This window comes from Heterocephalus glaber, unplaced genomic scaffold (assembly GCF_053883595.1).
Source record: "Heterocephalus glaber isolate CG9 unplaced genomic scaffold, H.glaber_assembly_v1.0 deba00000470, whole genome shotgun sequence".
Lineage (NCBI taxonomy): Eukaryota > Metazoa > Chordata > Mammalia > Rodentia > Bathyergidae > Heterocephalus > Heterocephalus glaber.
The window spans coordinates 6,638,044-6,650,796 of record NW_028258145.1 but is presented as its reverse complement, the minus strand read 5'-3'; the positions used below and the strand labels follow the sequence as shown (position 1 = coordinate 6,650,796).

The 12,753-nt window shown below is 47.5% G+C and overlaps 1 protein-coding gene across 1 annotated transcript in view; it reads right to left on the bottom strand.

Annotated features, from left to right (window-relative positions):
* Window positions 1–611, bottom strand: part of Il1r1 (interleukin 1 receptor type 1) — a 123,515-nt gene extending 122,904 nt beyond the window's left edge. The window contains exon 1 of the mRNA XM_087203928.1: window positions 476–611. The gene's annotated coding sequence lies outside the window, so the exon portion shown is untranslated. The remainder of the gene's footprint in view (window positions 1–475) is intronic.
* Window positions 612–12,753: the final 12,142 nt, after the last annotated feature.

Below are 12,753 nucleotides of genomic sequence, written 5' to 3'. Positions count from 1 at the left end.
TGGAGGGGCCGGAGGTGAGGGCTGGATTCCTCTACTCCTGGGAGAATTCTCTCACCCAGCCTTGCAGCAGCCCTGTCAGGCCACAAGTGACCCCTGCACACCCAGACCAGGAAGAGCAGCTCCTGTAAAGTCATGAAATGTGGGGCAGAGGGTCTGGCCTCACCAGAAAGTCTCTATACCCTGAAATTTGTCAAGAGTCCCGGGAGCCAGACAGCTCCTGTCCCCTCTGCCTGCTGAGGAACACTGTGGATCCCCAGCCTGACACTCAGGTGGCTTTCACCTGCCAAGGGAGCAGCCCCACCAGAAAGAAGGGGACAAAAAAAGAAGATGCTGGGCTTCTTCTCAAAAACAGCACAGATTGGGAACTCTGAACCATGGCCTGGGCTCATTCCAGGGAGTCCCTGGGCAGGAAGAAGAGAGGGTGCTACCTCTGGCCAGAAGTGGTAGAGTTTTCACACCCTAGTTTTCAGCCTACCTGTGTACAGATGGGCATTGACCATGGCTAAAGTCCAGCGCTGCTTCCACCAATCTTCCAGGAACCACTGCACCGTACACAAGGCCTGGGCTCACTGGGAAGCTGACTTCAGAGGCCTTTGGGAGAGGAAAGCTGACCATGTGCATTTGAAAAGAGGTCACTGCCCATGGAAAGGAGGTCAAAGGGCATTTGGAAATACAGGAGTGGCTATTTGTTCAGAAGGACACAGCACTGTGTGTACCCAGAAGAACCACAAAGGGCTGGTGAAATGTGTTCAAAACATAAACTTGAAATATCTGATCAGAGGCGTGTGTACCACACCTGGCTTCGTAGGTGAGTGTTTACACTTTAGGATGTGAGGTGAGCTGTTGGTTATGGAGGCCCTGCTGCCCATGGATGATGGAAAAATAAACCCACAGCAGAAGCTAGGAGTGGAGGAGCCTGAGTGTGATGACTCCAGAAGCAGCCAGGCACTGGCGGGACCCCAGCTGGCATGGGACACAGGGGGCCAGGCCCCCACAATGGGAGCCATCTCCCTCCAAGTGGGAAGAGCACAGGAACCAGTTTAAGATGAGGGTATCACATTGTTCATTTTGGCTTAATGATCATTTTTGGTTATCCTAAAAAGAAATCTCACGGGAAAGGGAAATTCTGAAGAACACCAGCACAGGGTAGGCCTGGGAAGTGACTGTGACTCCTTTCATGCCCAGGGGCTTTCCTGACTAGGCAGCATCCCCACAGCCTAGCAGGACAGAGCAGCTCATGTTATCTGACTTGTAGAATGGGACTTGTCCCCTCCGCCCAGCCACGGTGACCCATCCAGGGTATGCATCTGACTCTTTCTCGGTCTCTTTCAACCACAAGTATTGGGAGGATTTTCTTTCCTCACATGGGTTGCTGTGAATATATAAGGTGCAACTTGAGCTACCAGTGCCTAAAATACCTGCCATATGAAGAGAACTGACCCAAGAAACACTAAGATAAGGCTCTCACGGTGCCTGGATCTGGCCATGCCTGAAGGCTGATCTCTTCCTAGATCTTACTTTCTATGAGTTAACAGATGTTTTATGAGTCAATAAATAATTCTCTGCCGCTCTTTTCCTCTTCCTCTGCTTTCCCCCTCTTCCTTCTCCTTCCCTCCTCCTCCTTCTTCTCCTCTTTCTCTTTCTTCTCCTCCTCCTCCATTTTCTCTCTGTCCTCCTCCTTTTTCTCTTTCTCCTCCTCTTCTCTTTCTTCTTATTCTGTCCCCCCTTTGAGAAAAGTTGTCACTTACAAATAAAAAATTTAATGATGAAACTATTTAGTCGTAAGGAGTGGGATTATGTGTAAAACAATTATAAATTTTTATTCTTTGATGTACTTTTGTCCATGATTCAGAAAAAGAAAACCACTAAAAGTGACCTAATAGAATTAGAATTTTTGAAGCACTACTTTCACAAACATGTTGATGACAGAAGTTGCCTGTTTGTTGGATCTAAATCTGAAGCCGCCCTTCACGGAAAAGCCCAGACCTGGAGTGCAGGCTACCATCCCATCGTGGTAAGGGCTACCCACGGAAGCACTTCCCAAAGGACAGAAGGCCCAGTGGACCCACTCAGTCCTTTGATTCCAGAACAGAAAGGCTCCTATGGATGCGACAGTGAAACCCTATGAAAACACTTCCAAGAGCAGAAATGAAATGTCTCCTGGCAAAACTAACTGTGCTGTGCACTGGCTGAGACCTCTTGTCCCCAGTGGTTCCGAGCTCTGCTGGGCTGTGCTAAGGGCAGAGGTCCCAGCCATGTGCAGCTGGAGGCCAGCGTGGTGGCATCAGCCAGGAGAGTGGGCCACCAGGTGCTAAACAGCACTAGGAGCTGGACATGGCCCAGAGCTAACTGTGACCTTGTGGAGCAAATGTTTTGATAGGGAAATTCTGGGTGGCTGAATGTAAGTACAATAGGAATTAGGGAGATGGGGGCTAGGATTCCACTAGGCAAAAGGACCATATGGAATCTGCTGTGTCAGGACCTCCAGGGACCTTACAAAAGCATCTCCCAGGTGTCCTGCAGCTGTCTGGAGCCTCCCTAGAGCACAATCAGACAGGGCATTGGCCCCTCATGGGCACTGAGTGAACACTGCATAGGTTGGACCCTGAGAAGTATAAAGACTCCTATAGGGTGGAGAGCACATTGCTACACAATGGCCTGAGCTCCCTCCTTATCCCTTAAACACCCCTAGACAAAGTGCCCGCATGAGTGTCCTGCTCAGGACCCCTCCCAGCTATCTGGAGCTCTACTCCCCTGCCTTAATAGCTTTTACCCGAACTCCTCCACCCATAATTTCATTCTTCAACACTGTGGGACACAACCCCAGTCTTCCAGTGACGTAAGAGCTCTGTGCCCTTGATCACAATGCTGCTCAACAGAGGAGCTGGATGGAAGCCCCTAGGGGTGTCCCTGCCACCATCCTGTGAGTCTCGTCTGAAAATGGTAGACAAGGACCCATCAGCCAGAATCTTGGGCCCCCAAATCCCAGGCCTCTTCTTCCCTGCATTCTCAGAATGGATCAGACAATGAGCTCATCCTCCACAGGGCTCAGCAAGCACCAGCCTTGGAAGGGCCAGGGGATCAGCAAGGAGCAAGTCAGTTTACAAAGGGGAAACTGAGGCTCAGAGAGTGAGTGGTGCATCCAGTGCCACACAGGCGCTGCTGGTGATGACTCCAGCCCTGGCCTTGACCCTCTGTGGAACATGCAACATCCTGAACGATCTGTCTTCCCAACTTCTGCCCCTGCCTGGGGCCAGACAGTGACACCTGTGTGGATGGTATGGCAGGGAAACGAGCAGAGCCATGGCTGGTCCTGGCTCCCCAAAAACTTTGGAATTCACCATTGTACTTGTGAAACAGGGATTTCCTTTTCCTCTTCTTTCCTTCCTTCCTTCCTTCCACTTAGCCTTGCACGTGCTATGCAAGCATCTACCACTGAATTACATCCCCAGCCTCATATTCCTGTCTCAAAACTTGGTTTTACAGTTTTTAGTAAACAATTCTAAAGACAGAGGAGAAGCTTGAATTACTTAATTCTTATCTGTGTATGCACATGAACGTGTGTGCGTGGGTTTCTACACACACACACACACACACATACGTGTACTATGCGTGAATATACCACATGAAGGGGAAAGCAGTAGAGACTCCACCGCACACCACAAAGGGAACCCACACCTCTCTGCACACAGTGTCGTCACCCCAGCCCTGGAAGTGTCACTCACTGCCTTCGCTGAGACTCGTGCTTAAGATCTGGCACCCATGACTCAGTGTCACCACTGTGGTTTGAACACAGTCATTATTGTGACCCTCAAGCTCCCATGCATTAGAAGTTTGGTCCCCAGGGTGGTGACATTGGGCAGTGGGGACCCTAGGTGGGGGCCTAGTGGGACATCCTCAGGGACCAAGCACTTCTCCTGGGACACTTCCCTGTCACAGAAGCCCCAGCCTGGCCCCCAGCTCTCTGGCCTCCCTTCTGGGAATGTACGTGATCTCCCGAATCGCTGTCTTCGCTGCAAGGTGACTCAGAGCTGCTTGACTTTCAGCCTGCAAAGCTGCAAGATAAATCATTCTCTTTTTTCCCTAACATTAGGCAGCCTCTGGTACTGTGTTGCAGTGATGAAAACCTGATGCATGAAGAGACTGTCTTGAGAGAGCTAGGGGTGGGGAAGGCAGCAAATGCTGGGATTCCTGCCACAGAGCAACTCTTCAGTGATTTCTGTGGAACAAGCTGATGGGTCTCTCTCCCCAGGGCTAGGAGCTCTCCCTCCAGTCCCCTGAAGCAGGACTAGCGGGCAGGAGGGATTCTGAAGGTCTGGGCCACTGTGGATCCCTGTACACAAGTGTGTGGGTATCTTTCCTCCAAGACCCCCAAGACCCACATCCGCCTGGCTGCTTCTCCCTCCAAACAGGAGCACCAAGACCCCCGTGGGCCAGGGCTCAGGGGTCTTGTGACAATGAACAGTGCTTTTGGAGGTGCCTGACCCACCCAGATGGTCAGAACATGTCAAGCTTCCCCTTTCCCGCCCTGGTCACACAGGTTCCTGAGTTGAGGACCTGAAAGTCCGGTGGTTTGTGGCTATCAAAGGCCTTGCCCACTGGGGCCCCAGGTAACAGCGAAACTGGTGACTCAGCCTGCGTGCTCAGCGTTTCCCTACTGCAAACAGGGGATCAGGTGTATTGCTTCAACATTTCATGTGTTTGTCCTTGAAAGCACTCTCATCAAGTAAATGGAACACAAAAGTAAAACCTGTCTGGGGCCTGCCATAAAGATGGCTTTGGTGGCTGGAGGGGGACCTCAGGGGAATAGTGTTCTCATTAACCTACCAGCTTCAAGGGACTTCAGACATGCAGGTCACATGCACACACACACACACACACACACACACCACCATCCCCTCTCCAAGAGAGACCACACGATCAACCTGCCAATCATAGCAACGTCCTAGAGCCACCACATAGACAACATGAGGGAAAACTAATGACACCAGGAGACCATAAAAGACAGACACAGATGACCCCCTGGGTCCTGGCCTCCCCACTTTGGCAGCTTAGTAGAGAGCCAGCTCCGCAGGTGTGAGGAGTCAGTTCTGAAGAACAAACTGCCGCCACCCCTCCAGTGGTGTCCCCAATGGACAGCACCCACCTCCACACAGTCATCCACCACTGGCCCCAGATCCTGCATACAGCTTCACAACCCAGGACCCCTCTCTGGCGACCCCATGTCACAGCGCTGTGGATGCTGGGAGCCTGGCCTCAGACCTAGGGAGGCAGGAGTCCAGTGAGCGCAGGCTCTAGCCCTTCTCCTGACCAAGCTATCCTGCCCTGCTGCTGAACATCACCAGAGCCTCCTTTCTGAGTATTTCCTGCTGCTGTGTGGACTTCTCCCCTGTTACCAACGATCTGTACACATTGCTAGCACTCTACCTACCTTTTATAGCCACTTTGCCTTTTTAAAGTGCTGATTTTAACCTCCGTGATAGGAAGCCAGCCACACAAGTGTCAGTGGGTAAATAGGTCTAAGGGGCGCTTTCTTTATGATGACACCAAAAGTCAGGAGAGGAGTGAAAAACCCAAGACCCACAGCTGAGAGGACTTTGGGACACAGAACCAGCACAGGAGAGAGCAGCTCGGGCACAGCAAAGAGCTTTCCAGGAAGCATTCTGCACACTCTGCCTGGAAGGCACATTCTCCACCTACACTGCACTGCCTCTCACATCCCATCCCCTGGGCTGCACAAAGCTTTCACTGGCACTTTGGAGAAGGATATTTTTAGAAGGCACTGGAGGAGCCTAATTTAATGGAGGAGAGCTCGGCCCAGACCCTGCAGAGGCTTGGCACAGTAGCCAACCAGAGAGCAAAGGAGTTCACTCCCACCCAGGTGATGTAGTGTGTGCAGGGTCTTGGTGAGCCAGTGCAGTAACACAAGGGGGGACAAGGACCTGAAGAGGGCCTCAAGTGTCTACAGCCCAGAAAAACAGTGAAGGGGCATAGAGGACCCTGCAGATAGAGTTCAGGTGTTTAAAGATGATTTTTGAGCAACAGAGAGACAGAATGTGTTCACTTCTACTTAAGCCTAATTGAAACAGAATGGATGGTGTAGGACGCAGCTCATCAGGTCATCCAGAGAACAAGAACAGGGCAGGACAGACACCTGACCATAGCTCACAGAACAAGGAATATTCCCCCAGCTAACGTGAGAGGGCCACTTGTTGTTACTGCTAGGATGTACACATATTGGTGTCAACTTTTCACCCTCTGGACTTGGTGCTCCAATAATTCTTTAGTGGTTGTTATGAAGTCATGAGCCCAAGAACTTAAACAAGGTCTCCTGCTAGCAGCCAGCCCCAGTTGGCCAGAGAGGGTCATCCTAGAAACTGATCACATAGCCCCTGTCAAGCCTGGGGACATCTTTACTGCCACCTTGTGAGAGGCCTCAGCCAGAAGCACCCTGGAACCACTTAAGATCCAAACCCGGCTATGACTGGCTATTGTACCAAGTGGTACAATAGAGACTGTGTAGCCAGCAAAACCTGAACTATTTACCATCTGACCCTTGAAATGCGAGTTTGCTTAGCTGATGATGCTGGTAGCTAATGTTCCAATTGATTTTGCTGTGGCCAGCATTGTTCTAGGTGATTAGCATTTAATTCTCTCTCCAAGCTTTGAAATTATCCAGTGAAACTAGACCAATTTTATGGCTAAGAAAGCAGAGACAGAGAAAGGCTAAGGAAACTTCTGTGATGCCATCAACATAATAGACTCTGGGACTTAGTCCAGGGCAGTCTGAGTCCAAGAACCACACTCTTGGTGGCTCAGCTATAATTCCTGAGAACTCTATCAGGCCTGGGCCCTCCCACAGGCATTAATTCATGTTTCCCAAACTGCCTTTGGATGCTTAATAAAGTCCCAAGGTTACCACCATGGGTCATTGGGAAGAGATGTCCCTTCTCTACTTAACCTGACATTGTGGTACTCAGTATCCTCAAGTTTGAATAGAATAGGCTCATCTTTAGAAGCCTGAACATCTCTGAACTCCAATAAATCTGAATTTCTAGGCTTGGTTCAAGACTTCCTGATGACCCCAGGAACTTCACCCAGGCAGTACCAATGGCTATAAGTGAGGTCTTTCCTGGGACTCCAACCAGGACCTCCACATGCACTGACTCCCTCTTCCCTGGGACCCTTCAAGCTATGGCCCTGGAGACACTCAGCTTTGATTCAGTACATTGCAGCCAGGATGAGGCACAGCCCTCCCAGAACTGGCCTTATTTCATGTTGAGTCAACTGAATGTTAAAAATAACTCTCAAAACATTTAATTCCTCCACCAAGAAAAGAAATGACAACCAATTCATTTAAGCTCCTTGGCTTTGGTAACATAAGCATATTTCCATTCCAGAGGTGTTCCCTAAAGGATCCCAACTGACCAGACATCCACAGTGGTTTTCAAAACACTCATTGATACCAATACCCAACAAGAAGAAAGCTCCCATTTGGTGGAAGATTCCAGAAGGCTTCACGTGTACTGATCGAACTGACTACTGACTTCCTTCAGCTGTTGGCCTCAATCTTGGTTTTTGGCTTGACTTAAAAAATGCAAATAGTCTCACTCACCCACACAAACAAAGGAAGATCTGGCGCATCTGCTGATCTACTGGAAATGATGCACTTTCCCTCCTGCCCACATTAACACACAGGGAGGGATTCTGACTGGTTTCCACATGAACATGGTCCTGGCTGTCTACAGAACAGGCCTTCCCAGGACAAAAACACTTCACTGGTGTCACTGCCAACTTAAATACCTGAAAGGAACAGCACCTGTCCCTGGTATATTTTAGCCTTAAAATTAATCCTTAGAAGGAGCTAGAAAAGATACTAAATGGTTTCTAACTCAAGTCCCTTTTCTGCAAATAAGAAATGTGACAATCAGTAATGTCAGAGGATAGACAGCTAAGATCACAGTTATGTCTAATATAGCAGAGAAACCAATCCAGTTATCTAAATGGAAAAAAAATCCATGCATTTGGTAAAACAACCCAGTGAAAAGTAGCATCCTTCCCATCCCAGAACCCTATATCCCTCCCTGGATACAAGCTCACTTAAGACCCTTTCAAGAATCTCCTTCAGAGATACACAAAAGTTAGACAGTATCAACACTCCAGTGTCTGCATAAGAACTTCTCCACAAATCAATCAGTACACGTGAGTGGCCAGCTCGCGCCTGGAGCATCTCCAGTTGAGAGTCGACACAAACACAGCCAGATCTGTTTACAAGGTTGGACTCTACCAGGTCCATGCCCATTTTGCACATTTATTCATCTCCCAAGTCTCTGTCACTCTCCACCTTCACTCCTGTCTGCAGAACAAGGCACACAGCTGGCACCCTTGTGCCGCCCACCTAAATCTGGGTGGGCTACATGGGCTGAAACAATAAGACTCTGAGCCTCAGAAGTCAAGAAGGGTATTTAGTGAGGTTCCTGGTAAGGGAGTATCCTGTCCTTTGACATTTCACCAAGTTCTTAGTTGGACTCCATCCAGGAAGTAACTTATCTTGCCAAGAAGAGTTGAAAACATCCTTCCTTTGACTGCAGTAAACCCACAGAGGCACTGGAGTCCTGGAATAGGCAGAGAGAGCAGAGCCTGCAGCCACTGCCCGGCAACCTCTTGGCCAGGCTGTGAGAGTAGTTTCAGAGCTGGGCAGAGCTCGACGAGTACCCCCCAACCCCGGCCACTGGCAACCCCATGCTAGCAGCCACCACCTCCTCTTAATTGGCTCCCAGATCATAACCACAAACTGAGCCACTTTAAGTACACCTCCTTTTTTTCCATGACCCAATTATTAATGGAAACTTTATCCATGGAAACTCACTTTATGCAATCAAAAATAAACCCAGTACTGATCTCTAAAATAAGTAAAAATGTATATCTTTGCCTTTATTGTTAACTAAATTCAGTCCAATCTAAAAGCAATTTAAAAATTGTTTCTTTTTTTTCTTTCTTTTTAAAGTTGTTTCTTTGTAAGACTTTTTTACATGGGTTGGACAGACAGGTTTGGGGGGTTTTGTTTTGCTTTATTTTGAGACAGAGTCTTGCTAAATTGCCCAGGCTGGGCTCAAACTTGTGATTTTCCTGACTCAGCCTCCCAGAGTGATGGGATTAAAGGCTTGTGCCACCACATCCAGCTAAGAACCTTCATTCTGAGATCCCACTCAGAATTTAGGTCAACTATTTCAAAAAGAAAAAAAAACTTTTAATAATATATGCAGGAAGGGGTTGTTTCCATGACAGCACGCACTTTCACTTGGCCACTCCCTGGGTCTTCCATTGCAACTCATTACCCAAGAGGCACTGCAGTGAATAAGCAGCCCTGAGACCCAAGGGGCTGAGAAATATCTCCCCCAAAATCTGTCACAACCCTGCTGTGTCGCCTAAAATTCTGACAGCAATGAATCAATCACTCCTTTGCAGTACCTGTTTAAAGGTAAATGCTAGTGACAAACAGCAATCCATGAAATTCATCAGCCAACAAAGTGAGAGGAAAAGAGGCAAGAGCTGGGCCTCCTGGTGGTGGGATCTTCACTCCTAAATTAAGTCTCAATTAAAAGAGGTCAGTAGGCATTATCACGACTTCCCCAAAGGTTGCTACAAGGATGAGCCGAGGATTGATGTAAAATCGTGAGTCACTGCTTTTGTTGCTTTCAGAGAGGAGAGGGAAAGGCCAAGAGTTGGAGGATGAGTACCCTAGAGCAGGTTCCAATCCATGCATTGACAGCAGTGCTGCTGGGCAAAGCAACAGGACACTGAGACAAAGCACTGAGACCAGGTTCAGGATGTCCCCAGCCACATCTGAGCAGTGTTGTCATGCTGCTCCCTCCCCAGCTTCTCCTGGATCTTTGGCAAAGCCAGATTGTGCTATCTCTGGGGACAAGGTTGTACTTTTTTAGATCCTCCCCAAATCTTAGGGTGTGCCCTGCTTTGCCTGTTCCAGAAACTGATAGAAAACCCATTTTCGCCCTCAAAATGTGTTTTTTTTAAATAATTTCTCAAAGTCATGTTCTCCAGGCTGTACAGTCCTGACCCTGGGGTGGATCTGTTTTGGACATAAAAACCACCATGGCTTTTGTAACCAAGAGCTGCAGTTACTCTCACCAAGCTTGGACTTGGGGAGCAGGCATCAGAGTCCTTGGCCAGAAGAAAGAACATCAGCCCACGCAGGATGTGAGGAGAGAGGAACTCCTCAGAAATTCGAGAAATCAACCAGGAAACCTAGAAACCACTATAGCACAAAAACTTCTAGAACCTTGTTCAGGGACTATTATAGTTGACAAGTTTGGCCTATGTTTGTTTCCATAATTTGGTGATAAAAACTTGGCCCAAAGCATCTAGGTATGTAAAGAACTACAACCTAACTTTGTATCCAAATAAATTACAAACTAACATAAGAGAGTAATCCTGTAATAATAGATGACTGACTCTCAGCCAGTCATAGGTTGCTGAATGATCAGACCATGTCCATATAGGGCAGGTGCCTCAGGCTGCAGCCAATCAAGTTGTTTCTAGACTTTTTCTCTTTCTTTTCTTAGGCTATAAATACAGCTGCACATGTGGTGAAGGGCGGCATTCTGATCCAACTCTCATCTGGAATGATTCTAGAGCTTTCTCTTGTTCAAGTAAACTTTGTTAAGTTTAACTGGTCTCAGAATTTTTTTTATGAGAACTGGAGGTGGGAATTGTCATCAGTGCCATCTGATTATAACTGTAATTGAAGAAGCCTTTATTCTGTGACAGGACCTCACCTATTCCCTCCCTTAACCCATAAAGCAACCTCATGAGAAAGGCTTCATCCTCTTGGTTTACAGAGATTTGAAGGAACTTGCTGGTCACACAGCTGGTGAGTGGCTGAACTGGGATTTGAACCCAGGCCCTCCTGGTACTTGATCATTACTACATCACCTTCGGATCTGATTCCAAGAGGCAGGAAGAAGGCAGGAAAATTGAAAGTGAAGAATTGAGCTGAAATCATTGCTAGATTTTTTTTAGCATAAAACAAATTTGATGTAGGAAGAAGAAGCAATGAAGCAGAGAAAACAATCTTCCCCGTGGGACCTCTAATATGCTTTCCTATAGACATACCAGTCACCTATCCTTGGTGTTTGTTACAGAATATTACCACGAGTAATTTTTAATGAATATTTTAATTAAAATCAGTGATCAATGTGTTTTCCTGACACGGTATGTATCTTTTGACCAAAATCTCCCTAGGTCACCCCAAACCACCTCCCCACCCCAGTCCTGGTCATTGTCATTCTACTCTCTGCTTGGATCAGTTCAGGCTTTTCAGATTCCCCATCCACGTGAGGTCATGCAATATTTGTCTTTCTCTTCTGGCTTATTTTACTTAGTATGGTATCCTCCCGTGTCATCCATGCTGTCCCAAATGACAAGCTTTCCTTCATTATAGCGACTGACAAGGAGGAGTTCGTTGTGAGTCTAATCCACATATTCTTTACCAATCATCCACTAACGACCCTTACCTTCATTCCTCATCTTGCCTACTGTGACCAGTGCCAAATGAACATGAAAGTGCCCATGTCCCTCAGACATACTGATTTCATTTCCTTTGGATGCATATCCAGTGGTAAGATTGCTACATTAGAAGACAGTTCTATTTTTAAAATTTTCTCTAAGAAAAGATACATCCCTGGCTCCCTTAAGTGATTCCTGACTTATGAATTACACATCGATTAACTCAGACCACACTTAACTTTACAGGGCTGATGTATTTCATGCTTCTTCATGAATGGGTTCCAAATACTTTGGTAATATCTAAACAGCCATTTTGTTTTCTTCATCCCTGACAAACACTAAGTTGTACCCTGCTTGTTCTTGTGTGCTCGGTAAATCTGACTTGAATTACATTATGATTTTATACCCTTATCATCCCCATTCCTGATTTACCTGAGAAGAAAGTGTCAGTCATGATAAACTACCCTTGGGGGAAGGCACCCCCAACCCTGGATTCTGGGCCTGCTTCATCCATGCCTCAAGTCTAACTTGATGATTTCCCAGTGCACCCGGTAGCACTGTGGGCATCTAGGAAGTCTGGAGAGGAAATCTCTCAAGATAAGTGATTATTTTTCTGCAGTCTAAAATGAGGACATAGGTAGGACAATCTCCTTACTCACAGATGACTCTGACTCTTGCAGGTGATAAAATGGCAAGCTGATGAATTTTAAGAAAATCTGACTAATAAATAGCTGGCAGAAAATGATAACTGTGCTTCTCATTTGAGTTTCCCAAAAATGACTTCCAGAAAATCCATCTACACAATTTTTTTAAGATAAAGGTCTCCACCCTACCCATTACAGACCTGCAAAGACACTCAGGGGTCACCACGGCCTTTTCCTGGTGACATCGCCCTGTGCCCCATCCCCAGCCTCATTGTCTTCCTGAGTCAAAGAGCAGCAAACACAGCTTCTGTCAAAAGCAAACATCATCCTGTGATTACTCAAAATTCAGCTTTGGCCATATTTGGAAAATGACATGGACATTTTACACCACATGTAAAAAAACACCCAATAATGAAGCTGAAGGAGCTCTGAGGAGCACAATGGTCACTTATGAAGCTGTGAGGACCAGGAGACACCCAGCGAGTCCTCTGACCACTGTGTGACCCTGAGCTACCCTGGGCCCACTCAGCCTCTGTGCCTCCAGGTCAGAGGACTTGAGGGGGTGACATTCACAAAAGGGCTT